Below are 17155 nucleotides of genomic sequence, written 5' to 3' on the forward strand. Positions count from 1 at the left end.
TAAATTACTTAATATTATTACGGCGTCTCGTGGTTTTGCATACACACTGACTAGCATAGCATATTAGCTAGCCTTTGGTAGCTTGACCGGCAATATCTTCAACGTTGATAACGGTTTCCATGGAGATAAAAGGGGACAAAATGTCGGTATTCAGAAATGACCCTCGACCATCTTTCATTTTATTTTATTTTACAATTTAATGTAGAATAATACAGTTTAAAACACAGACTCCAAGCCGCATAAAATGCATTCACTGCTAGAAACACAATGGGTTTGTTTAGATGCTGTTGGTCTCCTTAATACTTTTGGAATATTCTTATTGTTTTCAAGTATTTTGTGTCTATCCGTCCTTGTGATGTAGCATCCTGTCCCCTCGTACCTCTAGAATAGGGATTGGCAACCTTTATTTCATAAAAAACTGATTTTTCCGCCATTTTAAACTCACTCTAGACAATCTGTTCAATTCATTTTATGGGGGAATTAACTGTAGCTTCAGTTAATCTGTCATACAAAAACCAAATTAAATCAATATACCACATTGATATTGAGTCCATACTGTCTACACACATAAGTCTAGCATGTTAGCCTTTTATCTTACGCTACAAACAAGCTTTAAAATATTTTTAACGTGTGTTTTTGGACGATAAGGACAAAGTAGCCCTTTGCGACCATAATATGGACATACATTTTTGTCTATAACTCTTAAAAAAGAATCCAAATCCTTAGTCGACATGAGGGTGAGTAGAAAATGAGTGAAATTCGAAGAAAAATGTTGTTTCTTTAGAATGTTTAACTCTCAAGTCAGTACATAAAAAATGGGTAATATTAGTTACTATGGTGTGAAAGACCCACACGTGACTATGGAGTCATGGCTTGTGGTTCCCTGCTCTAGCTGGTATAACTTCCAGAGCACAAGGAATAAGCAATATCATCTAGGATTTATTTTGTTTATCTCATCCACCCAGGAAGGAGACGATGAGGTTCTTTTTATTTATATACTTTATATCTCTGGTGTTGTTTTTCGGTTCTATCTTGACATTCTCTCATACGAGGTTCACGAAGCATAGAGGAAAGGTTGAAAGGATATTAAATTTCAGGTGCATGCCCTGACAACAGGGTTGGAGAAAAAGGCTTTGCTAAGATGAGAAGCCAGTGGAATGACGTATAAAACCCCAAATGAAATATGAAAAGATAACTGTATATTGTGTATTAGTTATAATGACATAAATTGGTCTTTGCCTAATCCAACCTGTCAATCTTTAGGTATGAAAACGGTTGTTTTATTTATGATTTACATAAATTACAAGGTTGGATATTAAAGGTAATGGCATGGAAAATTGAAAGTTACCAGACAATGTTAGTTAAGTCAGAAACGCTGAGGGTCAATGTGGGCGGATATGATCAGCTTACTTATACCAACTGGCACCAAAAGAAAAGAGCGAGAAAGACACTTTCTGGTTATTTGACTACTTTTTGAATCACTCAGCAAGAAGAGCATTGAAGGAATAACATGGAGACTGGGATGGGGCCACTGGGAGGAATTATATAAACTGCTAACATCTGCCAAAGCTGTTAAATACTTCTCCAAGGCTGATATCCTTCTATTCAACTGTTTCTGGCACAGAAGCGAGCAGTTCTTACACTTGTGTGCTTTGTCACGCTCTTTTTAAATCTTGAAATTTGCAAATTTTCAAGAAACTGCAAAACAAAGTAACAAAACCACTTTGGCCTTCAGCTCTCTTGTCTCCGTTTTTAGATTCTCGCTTTTTTTGGGGGGATTTTTGCGAATCTGATTTTCCCTTGCAGCATTTAAACGTCTTTATGTCTCACATAGTTGTCTCTTTCATCAGCAGGATCACTCTTCTGCTGCTGCAACATAGCAGACCCACAGTTTCTTTTTCATAATTATCACTTAATTACTTGAAATAAACCACTAAAAAATGCATTAGGGTTTTACTCATTTTAAATTCAAGTGTCCTTTTTAATGACCTAACAACACCATCTGCGGTCATTTGTTAAATTGCTTTGTATTCATGAAACACAACAGTAGTAAAAACCAAAGATTAATAAAAATACATGTGCTATGTTATCAAAAAGATGAGGATAAAAAAGCATGTAATGGTGAAGGTACTGCATTAAGGTGAAGGTGTGTTTCTTGCTACGCTATGACAGGTTGTTGTTCAGTCGGACGGTGTTTGGGATGAATGACTAGTGTTGGCGTTTCTGTGGCCTCAGAAGCCATTTGTCACAGTCAACGAAGAGTTGGGGAATCGGTGCGCATCAGTCAAACGTGTTGCATTTCCTGGCAATTGTTGGAAAAACTGACATTTGTGCTGTGCTCGTTTGGAATGGTTTTGGCTGAAGTTGAGCTTCCGATTATAATCTGCAGACAGGTCCAGAGTGCCATCATAAATTAGGCAGAATTACATCAGGCTTAACCAATCTTCCAATAAACGTTAATTCATTTTCATTTATTTGTCGCCAACCATCTCTGTTTATTAGGGCTGTATATTTGAAAGTGGATATATTGTGATACATTGTGATACTCTAGGAACAAGGATATATTTGTAGTATTGTCAAGTACTTGACTCTGGTGTTGCAGAATCTACAGACCACATGACTCTTGTTGAAGTCGTAACTGCTTTCATTTGTTTTGGAAACAAAATACATCCAAACATCAGCTTTAAAAAAGCTGATGGAGTCGACTGTATCCTCTCATTCTCAGTCATCGCCGGCATCTTGGATGATTTCAATGTTCATTTAGCTGCGGAGGACAGAATGACTGCTGCCATTTACTGGTCAGAAGTTTAATTGCAACAGAAGGACGGCGTAAATATTTGCATGTTTATTGTCAAAACTAAAATATTTTTATTTTGAAAAAACATTATTGAACTATAAACCATAAACAAATATAAACCATAAAGATATATCACCATATCAACATTTTTGAACACCCCTACTGTTGACCGAGATGTTCAAAATTCCTAAAATTGCGGCTTTTAAGAAAAAAAAAAAAAAAGTAAATGCAACATATTATTTGTACTTATTGTGATGCTTGTTAATATTTACAAAGATGTTGAAGTGATTGTTCCATTAAGAACCACAGATTAGCAATTGTGTGTAGTCAATGTCATCCATCCATCCATCCATCCATCCATCCATCCATACATCCATACTTCCATACATCCATCAATCATCCATCCATCCATCAATCATCCATCCATCCATCCATCCATCCATCCATCCGCCAAAGTAAGCAAACCTAGATCTTCCTTTACCTGGACACCTCTTCCAGATCTTCCGGAATTATAGTCTCAATTGCTCAATGTCACTGTCAAGATATTAAGATACATAAACTTGTAACTTTTGATATGATTTTACTCTTTTGATCTAAATTTGAATTTATTTTAGATTGTTCAACAATAGCCAAACATGTTTTGGTTTCATCCAATCTACTATAATATACTGTGTCTTTGTCTTGTCTTGTCTTTTTTTCTTTGTTGTTTGTTTATAAAAATATGTATTTTTAAGTTTGAAAAAATGTGTCATTACATCTTTGAAATTTCTTTCCATAACCATTTAACCTGTAATAGTAATTTGTTTCAAATTAAAGTAGTTGAATCAAAACCAGACCTCTGTATATATTTGATATATCTGTCATTTGAATCCTAAGCATCCAGGGATGCTGACATTTACTCCCTTTCCACCATCGCTCGCTCCCTTCCGGTGATATAAGGATACCAGAAGCTTTGCTTTGACTGCACTGTGTTTATGCAGAATAGGTTGATCTCAGTATATTCAAACATGCTTTGAATAAATGCTGTGAAACTTTCTGTGTGTTTGGGGCTGTTTTCTGATTGATGAGTAGAGAGTTGCAGATCCACCCAAGAAAAGAAAAAAAAGAACTATAGCTTAAAGACATGGTCCGCTACTTTAAACTGACAGCTACTGACAAGTTCTTTTGAAGTGCTAAGGGGAAAAACAAGGAAAAAGAAACTTCACGGCTTGTGTTTGTCTGTGGGTATTTTTCATGAAAATTTTAAAAAGCTTTAATCCATGCCAGATGGACATCTTGAGGGTGCTGAAGTTTAAGATGATAAGCCTCGGGCCAACCTCTTTATTGGGCATAATGAAAGCTGTAACTTCTTTTGCAACAATCTCATTTAAATGTTGGGCATGTATCATCGCAGTCATTGCCCCTTAGTTAATCAAATTATGTTTCATACTTTCGGTCCAAATCGTGACAATATCTTTGCACTTAAATTGATTTTGTGGTAACTTGTTTTCTTCGTTTCCCCTCTGGTCCGTTGAAGCCCACAAGACCCAAGCAGGGAATCGTACGTACCTTATGGATTTGGCAGTAATGACAAGACTTCAACAATATATATTGATTTGTCCTGCTGTAAGATTTGTTGGCCGCCGGCAAGAGATCAACGGTGGACTGATAAAGGAGTGCTGCTAAAATAAAGTCATAGCACACGCTCCATTTCTTTGGGGACCAGAGCGGTTCACTCGGTACATTACGCTTCGGGGGCCAAAGTGTAACTATGACAAATCATTGCGGCAATCAGAGTAACAGCTCACCTCAGAGAGCTCGGTGAGCGTTTACCTGGGGCGGCGTTCACTCACTTATCTGTTGCCGGGTGGCTGAAGAAACTTCCTTTTCCCCCCCCACACCATTAGCAAAGTTCTCTCGTGGCTTCGTGACACCGCTAGTAAATTTCGGAGATACAATCTTAGCCCCGGGTCAGCCTTCAAGTTACCTGAAAGTTGGATCCGTAAAAAAAAGAGTTAGCCACTGAAATGGAAAGTTGTGGACATCGAATTGAAAGTAGGTGAATCGCTTTTGTCGAGCGCCCCCTGTTTGTCGTCGCGAAGTATAAATAGAGAATTTGTTTAACATGAAGAGTTTGTTTAGCTACATCCAGATTGTGAGGACGGCAGTCTTTCTCTAGTCCAACCCATTTAGAAAATACGGAAGTATTTCCAAGATAAACCAGGAGGATCATCTCATCTGAGTGGGTCTGCCGTTGGGATTCCACCAGATTGAACCCCTCATCACAGAAGCTCCCAGATGTGCCACTCTCAAGATGACCCAGTCACTGCAACTATGACTCCGTCGACTGAAGGAGGTGCTGTTCTTAACTGAGCTTCTCCCGGTTCGACCAAGATTCCCACTCACATCTCTAAGAGAGGATCAAGAGACCCTCAAGTGAAACCAGAAATTGATTGCTGGGATCTGTTATCTTGTTCTTTTGCTTCTCAAACCGAGGGCAAGAACCACTAAAAAAGGAAGGCATCCCTCGCTCTCACCCTTCACCCTTTCTTTCTTAGTGAAGATCAACCCAATATATTGGCTTTTTCCCAGTAACACTTTCTATGAAGGTATCTTGTATTGTGCAGTACAAACAAATTCATAAGAAATTAGCAAGCAGTTCTAAAGATTTAAAGAAAATATTAGGACATTTTTGGTCATGTATGGCAACTTAATAAAGTAAGGTTGGAACACTGTCTTGTAGTAACAATGTAATAACAACTAATACAATATTACATTCTAAAAAGATGTAAACAAAAAAAAAAAAAAAAAAAAAATGCAGTTATTTGTACCAACAATATATAGTGTTGACTTTTTACTTAAAGCTCCTTATATCAGTCTTAACTTTAGCATTATTTATTTATTCAATATTGTGTCTTAAACCATATTAAGTTAAAATAGATAAATGTGTAACTTCAGTTCATTCTATCAAAGCACAGTCTTCACTTTTGCACTAATTATGAAAAATATATAAAGTCTGGATTTATTATGTATGACGTCCACTACTAATAACACTTTACTCAGCTGTTTTAAGTTTACATTTATGATTATAATGTCTTGTGTCTTATGAATGCATTTGTAATGCATTGGAAAATGAGACTTGATTCCAACCTCTACATCACTGGTGTCAAACTTCAACTTTTCCGACCAACCAATTCATTTTGTCGCAGCGTCTGCTGAAAATAAATATCAAAGTAGATGAATGTTCATGTCGATAAGGTGACCTTTAAAGATGCCAGTGATTAAGGTAAGATACGGAACAGAGATTATGGATGTCAACACTTATACAGGTCCTTCTCAAAAAATGTGTAATGATAATAATTGAACTTTCATATATTTTAGATTCATTGCACACCAACTGAAATATTTCAGGTCTTTTGTTTTTTTAATACTGATGATTTTGGCATACAGCTCAAGAAAACCCCAAATTCCTATCCCCAAAATCCTTTCGCAGAAATGACTGCTTCAATGCGGCATGGCATGGAGGCAATCAGCCTGTGGCACTGCTGAGGTGTTATGGAGGCCCAGGATGCTTCGATAGCGGCCTTAAGCTCATCCACAGTGTTGGGTCTGGTGTCTCTCAACTTCCTCTTCACAATATCCCACAGATTCTCTATGGGGTTCAGGTCAGGAGAGTGGACAGGCCAATTGAGCACAGTAATACCATGGTCAGTAAACCATTTACTAGTGGTTTTGGCACTGTGAGCAGGTGCCAGGTCTTGAAATGAAAATGAAATCTTCATCTCCATAAAGCTTTCAGCCGATGGAAGCATGAAGTGCTCCAAAATCTCCTGATAGCTAGCTGCATTGACCCTGCCTTTGATAAAACACAGTGGACCAACACCAGCAGCTGACATGGCACCCCAGACCATCACTGACTGTGGGTACTTGACACTGGACTTCAGGCATTTTGGCATTTCCTTCTCCCCAGTCTTCCTCCAGACTCTGGCACCTTGATTTCCGAATGACATGCAAAATTTGCTTTCATCCGAAAAAAGTACTTTGGACCACTGAGCAACAGTCCAGTGCTGCTTCTCTGTAGCCCAGGTCAGGCGCTTCTGCCGCTGTTTCTGGTTCAAAAGTGGCTTGACCTGGGGAATGCGGCACCTGTAGCCCATTTCCTGCACACGCCCGTGCACGGTGGCTCTGGATGTTTCTACTCCAGACTCAGTCCACTGCTTCCGCAGGTCCCCCAAGGTCTGGAATCGGCCCTTCTCCACAATCCTCCTCAGGGTCCGGTCACCTCTTCTGGTTATGCAGCGTTTTCTGCCACACTTTTTCCTTCCCACAGACTTCCCACTGAGGTGCCTTGAAACAGCACTCTGGGAAGAGCCTATTTGCTCAGAAATTTCTTTCTGTGTCTTACCCTCTTGCTTGAGGGTGTCAACGATGGCCTTCTGGACAGCAGTCAGGTCGGCGGTCTTACCCATGATTGCAGTTTTGAGTAATGAACCAGGCTGGGAGTTTTTAAAAGCCTCAGGAATCTTTTGCAGGTGTTTAGAGTTAATTAGTTGATTCAGATGATTAGGTTAAGAGCTCGTTTAGAGTACCTTTTCATGATATGCTAATATTTTGAGATAGGAATTTGGGGTTTTCTTGAGCTGTATGCCAAAATCATCAGTATTAAAACAACAAAAGACCTGAAATATTTCAGTTGGTGTGCAATGAATCTAAAATATATGAAAGTTCAATTATTATCATTACATTATGGAAAATAGTCAACTTTATCACAATATGCTAATTTTTTGAGAAGGACCTGTACATTGACGTCCATTAATAGTTAAAGTGAGATCGATAGGAAAATGACAATCCCTGTTTAAGACAGTTTACATCATTTAAAATGTGTTCCTATGACAAAGAGTGATAAAAGTATATTAGCTGCTTGTGTGATGGAGTTTGACACCCCCCCGCTCTGGACAAAACAATCCCGTCAAGGACAAACATTGAATACGTTGCTGGTGTGTCAATGCATTATGTGTCTGTTGCTGTCATCCAATCGTTTCCCTCAATTTAACTGTCACTCATTCATCAAACCCATCCTGCACACCCATTCAATCTGTTATTAATTGCCATTAATGAAAAAGACTAAACTCTCTCTCTCTTCCTTTTGTTCGCGGCCCCCCCTCCTTCTCTAGATGTGTTAATGAGGGGTTAATGACCGTTTGCCTTGCGTGTGTTGTTTATTCTAGTTCAACTGCATAATCTGTTCCAGTTCACCCACACACTGTGGCTTAATGATGCTTCATTTAAAACTTTGCTGACAAATTGTGTGACATTGAATCTTCAGAATGCTAATTGTCATAATTAAGCTTTGTAAAGTTTACTCTGGAGACGTAACACTTGGCGTCCTCGCTCCCTGGGATTTCGATGTGAGTTGTCGAAACAATGTGGCGTCTTTATTGCTTCGAGCGAGACCGCTTTGGTAGGGGGAGCTGTGGGGACATGTAGGCCTTGTTTGTGGTCCTTTTATTTCCATTCTGTGGCTGCAACACAGGGCCTGGAACTCGTCACCCCAAAGCAAGTTTAGTCCAACTGCTTTTCTTGGCATTATTAAGCTGAAACCCTTTAATCTATCTCCCGAAATCATCCGTGAAGCGTTTCCCCCCTTGTAGCCGGTCTTACAATCCCATAGATCAGCAGTTTTGGTCCAGGGGGACTCTAAAGCCGGCCAAATGAAATGGGAAGCTCTTAGGGGCTGTGGAAGGAAAATTTAATGTGGGACAATTCCTGGTGGAGTCAATTATGCGACTACACAAAAGCAATCTGTCGTTGTATTTTAGTCCGTCATCCTACAAACATCAGATGTTGAGAATGGTCAGAGAGAGGCAGCGCATGGATTGAGCTGCAGGGTAGTTACAGTACGCTAACACAGGGAGCCTGAGCTCGGTACACAAGCTAAAGCACGAAGCAATCGACTTTTGCATGTGTTGGTCGAATTTGGTCTTTTTTAGTGTCAATTTTTAATCTAACACGTATTCATTTATCTTGCATATTGGCACTTGGCTACGTCCACTAAAAACTTTGAAGATCATTCTGATTATCCCTTCAAGAGCCAAAATTTCCATCCATACACGTGACCTGAATAAGTTGACACTTGACATCTCTTGAACCGTGGAAGCATCCGAGCACATCCTAGGGGCACTCGAAGGTCAAATGTGCAGCAAAGTCACTCCATTTATTTATTTATTTTCCGGGGGTTTCACTGCACCAGTTGGACGCCTCAAAGAAACCACTAACCGGTGGCTCCTTGGGGGCAAATAGCTACATGCTCAGCTGAAAGTCTTTCCAGCTACTGCTGTAGGAAGCGGCCCCCAAAATGTCAACAGAACCCATCATCCACGAGCGGCCAAGAAGCAATTACTAAGCCCCCGAAACCTTTTGACCTGTCAAGGAGTCCAACTCGACGCTGTAACTCTCTGGAGTGTCGATATGTTCGCAAGGAAAAAGGAGAGTGTTCTTTAATCAAGTCTCTGGAAATAGTTAAGAAGATCTATTTCTAAGTTTGTCAGTAGTTGGTAGTAACTAAATCTCTTAGTTTCTTAGCGGCAACATACCATTCTTTTTTTATATATATAAACTGCACAAGTCTTTAACCTTTTGACTTTATCTCTAACACAGCATAATTATTCTTTAATTGTGTTTGAATTGTTCTTGCAAGGTTACTTTGTAAAGACGGTCAAGGTTCGGGTTACTTTATTATTTGTTATCTTTGGTGATAAATTATCGAGCTCACAAAATCTTACCGTTTCTCACTGATTATGCGTTTCCTAATGACGGCCAAAGCTGTTAAATATGTTTTAGTTTCACTCAGAATCTCTCTATTGGGCCATGGAACTGTTCTCATAATCCTAAATGACTCAATGTTCCTGTTAACCTTTCTTAATGGGTTCATCTTTATTCAGTGATGGGGATTTTTTAAAAAGTTTTAGCCGACTGCAAATTAGTTTGACTTGGAATTTGACGCGAAATCATCAAAGAGAATGAATAATTGGCTGTAAAACGAGTTAGGAAAAACTCATACTTTAGACATTGAACGTTAAATAAGATTGATACTATATATTCACAGCAGACTTCCTGACAATCAATGCCAAGAATCCAGACATCCTTTTTTTCTACACTTTTATATTCAGTATGCTTAAAAAGTCAATATCCATCCGAGCACTGGTGCGAGATGGAGGCCGGGATGTTATCAGTGCCACTAGAAAGCAGCTGTGAAAGTGGTCACTCAACCACAGGCAAGGTCAATAAACAGAGTTCTGTCATTCAGCCTTTCTGTATTTGCAGACCTAAACAGGTACCAAGTAGAAACTGCATTTATCTGATTTGACTCAGACTGCCTCTAGTTTTTCCAGACATTGAGATATTGAAGTGTCGCTGTGGGTCGATAGGTTTACTTTTATTTACCTAAAGACAACAAGAAAGATCCATTGCACCCCATTGACTTTTCCATTTCTGATGCTTGTGTCCTGATAGGTATTGTCAGCACTGCTAGTCTAACTGCTGTGACTGAGAGTGACGCTTTAGACCACTTGACATTTGCTTCCTTTTGTTTGCACTAAAAACGTTTTGCATCATAAATACAAAATGTCAATTTAAATTAAAAGCGGTATAGGTGATATTGGAAAACGGTTTATGCAATATTTTATCTTTGGGTTTTATATATATATATATATATATATATACACCTAAGGTATTCCTAAAGTGGTGTTCCTTAACCCACAATGGCCATGGATGGGAATGGGGTAAAGAAGGGGCCCTAAGATGCATTCTTAACTTCCTTCACAGGGGAACCTTAAGCCAAAGAAGCTTCGAAAGTAGCAGCTCTTAATGGGCTTAAAAGTTGTTCAATTACATCCTTAATATCTGTGAAATGTCACAGGGCTGTTGACTTTTTTGGGTGTAGTTGTTTGTGGAAAGCCCATATGTTTAATATGCTTTACTAGTATGTTATGCAACTGTTACACTACAGAGTTTTTTCATTTCGTTATAAAATTCCTGCACCCTTAAATGCATCATTCTCATATGACAATCAGTACAACAAAAGTAGAGGCGTTTCTCAAAGTCGCATAATTATATATATTGATTTATTGTTGTGTTTAAATGCAAAGGGGTGAGTTAAATATTGTTTTATGGATTAATTACAATCACAAAGATTTTTTAACGTGTAATGGTTTAGTTATACTAGTACTTTAAACTCATACATGCAGATAGGCGAGTGAAACTTAAATGTTTAATTTAATAAAAGGCTGTTTTTTTTCATCATTGAGCATTGCTTTATTATTTGGAAATGCACGGGATATACATTTCCCAGAAGGCCTAGGAAGGCTGTTAAGAGTGGGTTATCTCAATCTTTCCTTCTGAGTGAAAGGTATTCTCTAAGCAAAGAGCAACTCTAGGAAAACCATCCTTCTTCTACAGTGTTCTTAGGGGCGCTCACACTTAAGATCTTCTTAAACAATCTGGGAAACCCGGCCAATACTTGTCAATATGCTATAAACAATAGTCATAAGTTTCATCAAATGCAAAATGGAGAAATGTGTTTTAACCTCAGGATTTTTCTATTGGAAGTATTTTTTATAATTCAAAATGAGATATAATTGAATATTATATACAATTTATCATCACCTTAAAATTGTCGATCAGCCAAGAGGTCATGCTTCTGTATTTTGGTGGGATTTAACCACAGCAAGGTGGTTTAATGTCGCTCACTCTACCGGCTTTTATTAGGTTGGTTACCGAGCTGTCAACAAAGTCTTGTTCTCATTTGAGCAAGTGACAGCAGGCTGTCATCTCACTGTAACAAACTCATTTTAGCCTAACACCCTGTCTCTCATCTCTCCTCCGGTCTCATCTCATCTGGCATTGTTTTCTTGTTGGTTCATTTCCCTTTTCCTTGGCCTTCAGTCCCTCCTCTCTTTTGTATATCCTGCACCTTTTCCCACTCTCCTTCCCTCTCTCTCTATAATTTCTTTGTCAGCCATCCATCCTCACCTAACATTCTCATTTCCTTGCACATTTTTTTTCCCTCTCACCCCATCACAGACATCTATCCCCACTGTCAAGACATATTCCCTTCACCTTCACAGAGACCTACTCTCCACAACTTTCAAAGAGATTGCTTTACAGTGGTTGCAGGTGGGATGGGGAATAATCTACAGGAGTGCATTTGTGACCAAGAGAATAAGTGTTTCTCAGACTTCCTCTGCCCTGTGGTTCCTCACAAGGTTGTTAAAACATTCAAGGGATAGCTACTTATGTCACCTACAGAGGACTGGAATAAGTATATCAAAATAAAGCGTTCTAAACTTGATCCCAAATCCTTGTCTTTGCCTCCAAAGGGACAATATTAAGATTGTAAAAAATCATTCAGTTTGGTGTTGGTTTGCCCTTGTTGTCATTTGTGTTGCATTTAAATTGAATAATCCAGGTTACAAACACGGTGTTTGAAAGTGACTGATTCATATGTGTAGTTGTGGATTTCTAGAAACATTTGTAGCTTCAAATGCTCCAGTTGGAGAATCTACACTTCAATGTTCATTATCAAACAGAAAAAGAAGCGAAATGAAATCAAACAAGTTGATTTGTTTCAAACACAGTCACACAAGGGGACAAAATATTTTGTCAGACAAGGTTTGTTGGACAAAAATATCTGTAACAGGAAGTGTGAGTCTTATTTTGGTATTGTCGTTACACTCTTGGAGGCTCAATTTATCTTAAAACATCTGTTTTCTTCCTACTTCATTAAATACTTTCTTCAACATTAGTTTGACTCTATAATTCTTGACATCAATAATCCATGTTTTCTATTTTATACTAAACACTGACATCTTTATTAGTCTCCTTATAAATGTGAACATAAAGCTACTTTGATTTTTCCTAGTCTACAGGCCTGTTTATTAAGTCATCTTGACTGAAACAAGATGTGAAACTGGCTAAAATCTAGCCTGTTTTGTCAAACGTATTAATAAATACAACAGAAATTATATTAATATTTAATTTCCTGTCTATCTGCCAGTGTAAAGTATCTAAAAGAAAAGTGGTTTTGTCACCACAAACCAATGATCGGTCCAGGTCACACTTATGTTTGAAACTTATGTTCACTCATATGTTTGAAAATTGGTTTAAAATTCATGATAAGAATCGATGAATTCTTCCCTCTTCACAAACTTCTTCATATCTTTCCAAAGATGTAATGAGAATGGAGTTGTTTTTCCATCCGATATAAACTCCAGGTTACATAGAGTACAGTTTGGGGATTTTAATAAGCAGCATATGAAAAATGGTCCACTTCCCGTAACATTAATAGATGGAGGACCTCTGGGGAAATCGCTCACGGCGATGTTGTGAAGTTAATTCTGAGACAAAGCAAGAAAAGGCGAAGATCGATAGTCACTGGCAAATCATCCCATATTTAGGTTCCTTGTATGTGTCGGCTCCTGGTTTTTATAGTTCATGTCCTGCTTCTATTCCGGCTTTAATAAGCTGGAAGTTTGAATAAAACAATGGATCAATAGGTTTGGCTGCAGTGAAAAAAAGGAGCATGACATTAAAAAGAAATGCACTTTAACCTCAATCCACTGCGGTAAAAACTTGCAGTGTTGTAGTTGAGCAGAATTTATAGACGTCCTATGGATGGTCCTGCAGAATCGAGGCAATATTTGTATCTGCTGTGTGTTTAAAGAGGCAATAAAGGAGAATGTTTTTGTTCAACTGAAGATCATTGCCTTAATATATCTCCAGAGGGACGTATAGCAAAGTTGATCAATACCACTAACCCTCCAATCCGTTTGCCTCGTACTAAACTAACACTTTTTAAAACTGGCTTTATAGCCTCTTGGAGCCTCTGTAGGCTCTCAAGCGTTATTTCAAGTCAACTACAGCACATGCCTGCATAACCACCAGTGCTGCGGCCACACAGTGTTGTTTACCGTTTGTTTCCTGAATACTTTAAACTCTTGAATTAAGAGAAAATGTCACCTAAAAATACCTCACTTCGTGACAGCTTCTCGAGTCATGTCTGATATAAGTACAGATGACTCATCGCTCTTTTCATTCCCATTTTCCAGTGATTGTTACAGGCAACCATTTTGTGTCTGATGATATATTAAGTTCATCAAATGGTTTTCTCTTAAATTTGTTTTATTTCATCAGAGAAACGTCTATATGGTGACGATAGTGGTTTAAAACTTTAATAGCAGTTTCCTTGTTGAGACCTTTTACCCAACTGACTAATAATATAATTCAATTTCTGGGAAAAGTGTCACATTTGCCATTAAATAACTAAATAAAAGTGCAGGCAACGGGGCCAAAAAGGGGGCCAATCATCAGTCGATGTCAGATTAAAGCTCTAAAACTAGGTCATGTAGAATTGAACATCAAACAAACTAATTTTGGTCATTTATTACGTTCAACTAAATAGAAGTAATACCTTAATTAGTTTTGAAATAATCTTTCTCTTCTTTCTTTCTATATTGAGTATTTATTGTGTCTCAAAACTGTAAAAGGTATTGAAATAAAATACATATATTTCAAAATATTGGGAGAAAAGAGATTAAAAATGTACATGTACATGTTTGAACTTCTGTTTTTTTATTTCAATGTCATGGCACAATTAGTTTTCTCATTTTTCATTTCCTTTTTTTCATCCTAATGAAACTTTTTTTTGTCTGTTTTCTTTGTATTTTATTTGCTGTATGCACCTTCATAAGAGTCATGCTAGAAATGAGACGGACTTTATTGTATTTTTTCTCTGTAAACATGTCCATCGGGTCGTCTTTTGTGGTTGAGTTAAAGACTTGATTTAATTAAATCATCTTTTTAAGATCTCATGAACTTTGTTTTGGGCATTAATTTGTACATTATTAAATGAATGGTAATCTTAATCCAAACATTGACGCCTCAAACATTAATGTCATTGTTCTATGTTAGTAACAGAGACTTGTCAGTCTTCTCATTTTAATGGATTCCTTGAACCATCGACTACACCTACGCTTTTTTTTTTCCGACTCTGACTCATTGTGTCTTCTTCTCTCCTCCTTTGTGTGATCTCGGCTCACTGTGCCGTACTTCAAATGACAGCCGACCTCTGAGCCTCCGCCTTATTTTACACCTTTATTTTCTCTCTATCTCGTCGGCCGGTTGTTCCCTCCCTCTGCCACAAGTCCTTTCCCTCCCTTCATCATTTTTTTTTTCCCACGACTCAAGTCAAATCATAATGTGTGATCATCCCACCATCAAGGCTGCTGCTGTTAAGTTGCCATGGCAACATATAGTCCATGCGGTAATGGTCACTGCGGAGAGAGTGCAGGAAGGCAGAAACAGCAAGTCACACACACATCCACTGAGATGACACACACTTTTTTTTTTTACCTCCAGCAGTTGCTAGAGTGTTAGAATCTTCTAGCACTAATGAATAAAGATCGATAAATAGCATAATTAGCAGTATTAATGGAGGTATTTCCCAAGTCTGCAGTGGTCAGTGTCTCTGAGGTACCAATTTAAATAAAACTGTCAAATCAGGTTCTCTACACATGAAAAAAAAAAAGGTATCATCGCACACGGAGCGTCACCCCCGACTGGCTTCCCTCCGCCTTCAGACATGTTTCTTCTTGAGAGACGGGCGACTGCCAAATTGGAGATCAAGCAGATGTTGTAAGCCGAGAAACCTTTGACTCAACGCGTGTTTTTGTCAGGCTGCTCGCTGTGGCCTTTCATCATGTCAGACCGGAGATGGAGATAAATGAGTAGAGCGCGGAGGCTGCTCTATCGCGAGCGCGTTTTCAAAAAAATGGCGATCGCCGAGGCCACCGCCGGTTTCCCACGCACGTCAGTTTGTTTCGCACCTACTGCCGACACGAGTGGGCGTGACGGTCACCAATTGGGGGAAAGCTGGATGTCGGTGAGTCAGGTTGACGGGGATTTCAAATAATCAGGTCCGGTTGAACGTAACATCGATAACTTCCCTTGTGGTACTACCATGTATATTTATTTATCTACATTAGTATCGACCTTGTTTCTATTTTTATGAAACACTTCTGAGTCTGGCTCTTATCATCTGGTCTGGTCATATAATGTCAGCCAGTTTCAATGAGCCCTGATAACTCTATTAATGCCAAATGATAGATAATGCGCTCCAGCGATCGTCGGGGGTGATAATGGTGATGAGAGTGATATCTCTGACTCGAGTGTGTGAGATCTCGACGGGTTTTTTCTATCTGGTCGTGCCGCGTCTTCATGGTTGAGGGGGTTTTTGTCAGGTTTTACTTTCAAGCCCTCGAGACGAAGACACTGAAAGACACCGGAGAAGGCTGGTTCATGACTATATGTTGCTTACATAGAACAAGAAAAACATTTAGCAAAACTTGTTATATATGTAGCGTAGATTGTAATGTGGCCCCTTGTTGTCAGAGTAACACTGTTATCTTTAGAAACGTGATTTGTTTTGTATTTTCATAATTTTTAAGATGTAATTTCTAAAAGAATATATATATTTTAAACTACATGTTTGCTTTGAGTTAATTAATCCATATTGTCCATTTTGTGAGTAGTTTCCACAAAAAAAAAAAAAAAATCATAATAATAGAAAAGAAAATTATTCATTTTTTTCCTGGGTTGACGACCCCTTAAAATACTCACAATATGTAACTTTTGTTGTGGAAAGTGACAGTTTGCTGATAAACATTTAATAGTTTCGTTTTATTTATAACACAAGCAAATGTTTCATTATCCAACCAATGCCATGATCAATATTTAACAATAATTTTGTAAAAATGAGTAAAAGTAAGATTTATTTTACTGACATAGGTGAAAATATCTGCCAATTAAATACATGAATTTAAGATATGCAAGATTATAGTCTAAAATAAGTTCCTATTCATCACGGAAATGGTACTATTTAGGTAGTTATGTAGTATATTAGGTGTGATGAGATTGGTAGTTGTTGCATTGCAGACTCATTCTTGCATCAAACAGTGTATAATTCTATTACATTTTCAATGTAAACTTGAGAAAACTTAGCCTTGTAAGAATGTCAAACTGTGTGTTTTTGTTAGAACTTCTCAAGTACCAACGCTTAGAAAAGAGTTTTGTGTCTGGTCGAGAGGAAAGGACAGGTTTGAACCCCATCAAAATTCTCGAGAATATTCACCAAAAGGTGAAGGGAAATCAAATCCCTCTCCGGCCTCTCAGCCATCTATTTCTCTCTCGACCCCTAAAAACCATCTTCTCGAGGTGACAGCCAACACTTGTGTGGGTTATACTTTGTCATCTTGACGGTTATTTCTGTTGTTTATTTAGTAGCTTACTTAAAAATAGCACATCTAAGAGTGAGCGATTCATATC

At 38.2% G+C, this 17155-nt stretch overlaps 1 protein-coding gene across 4 annotated transcripts in view; it reads left to right on the forward strand.

Moving 5' to 3' along the window:
- grid2 (glutamate receptor, ionotropic, delta 2) overlaps positions 1 to 17155 on the forward strand; it is a 447398-nt gene that overhangs the window by 414656 nt on the left and 15587 nt on the right. The window lies entirely within an intron of this gene.

The sequence above is a fragment of the Callionymus lyra genome, chromosome 1 (genome assembly GCF_982586985.1).
Source record: "Callionymus lyra chromosome 1, fCalLyr1.hap1.1, whole genome shotgun sequence".
Lineage (NCBI taxonomy): Eukaryota > Metazoa > Chordata > Actinopteri > Syngnathiformes > Callionymidae > Callionymus > Callionymus lyra.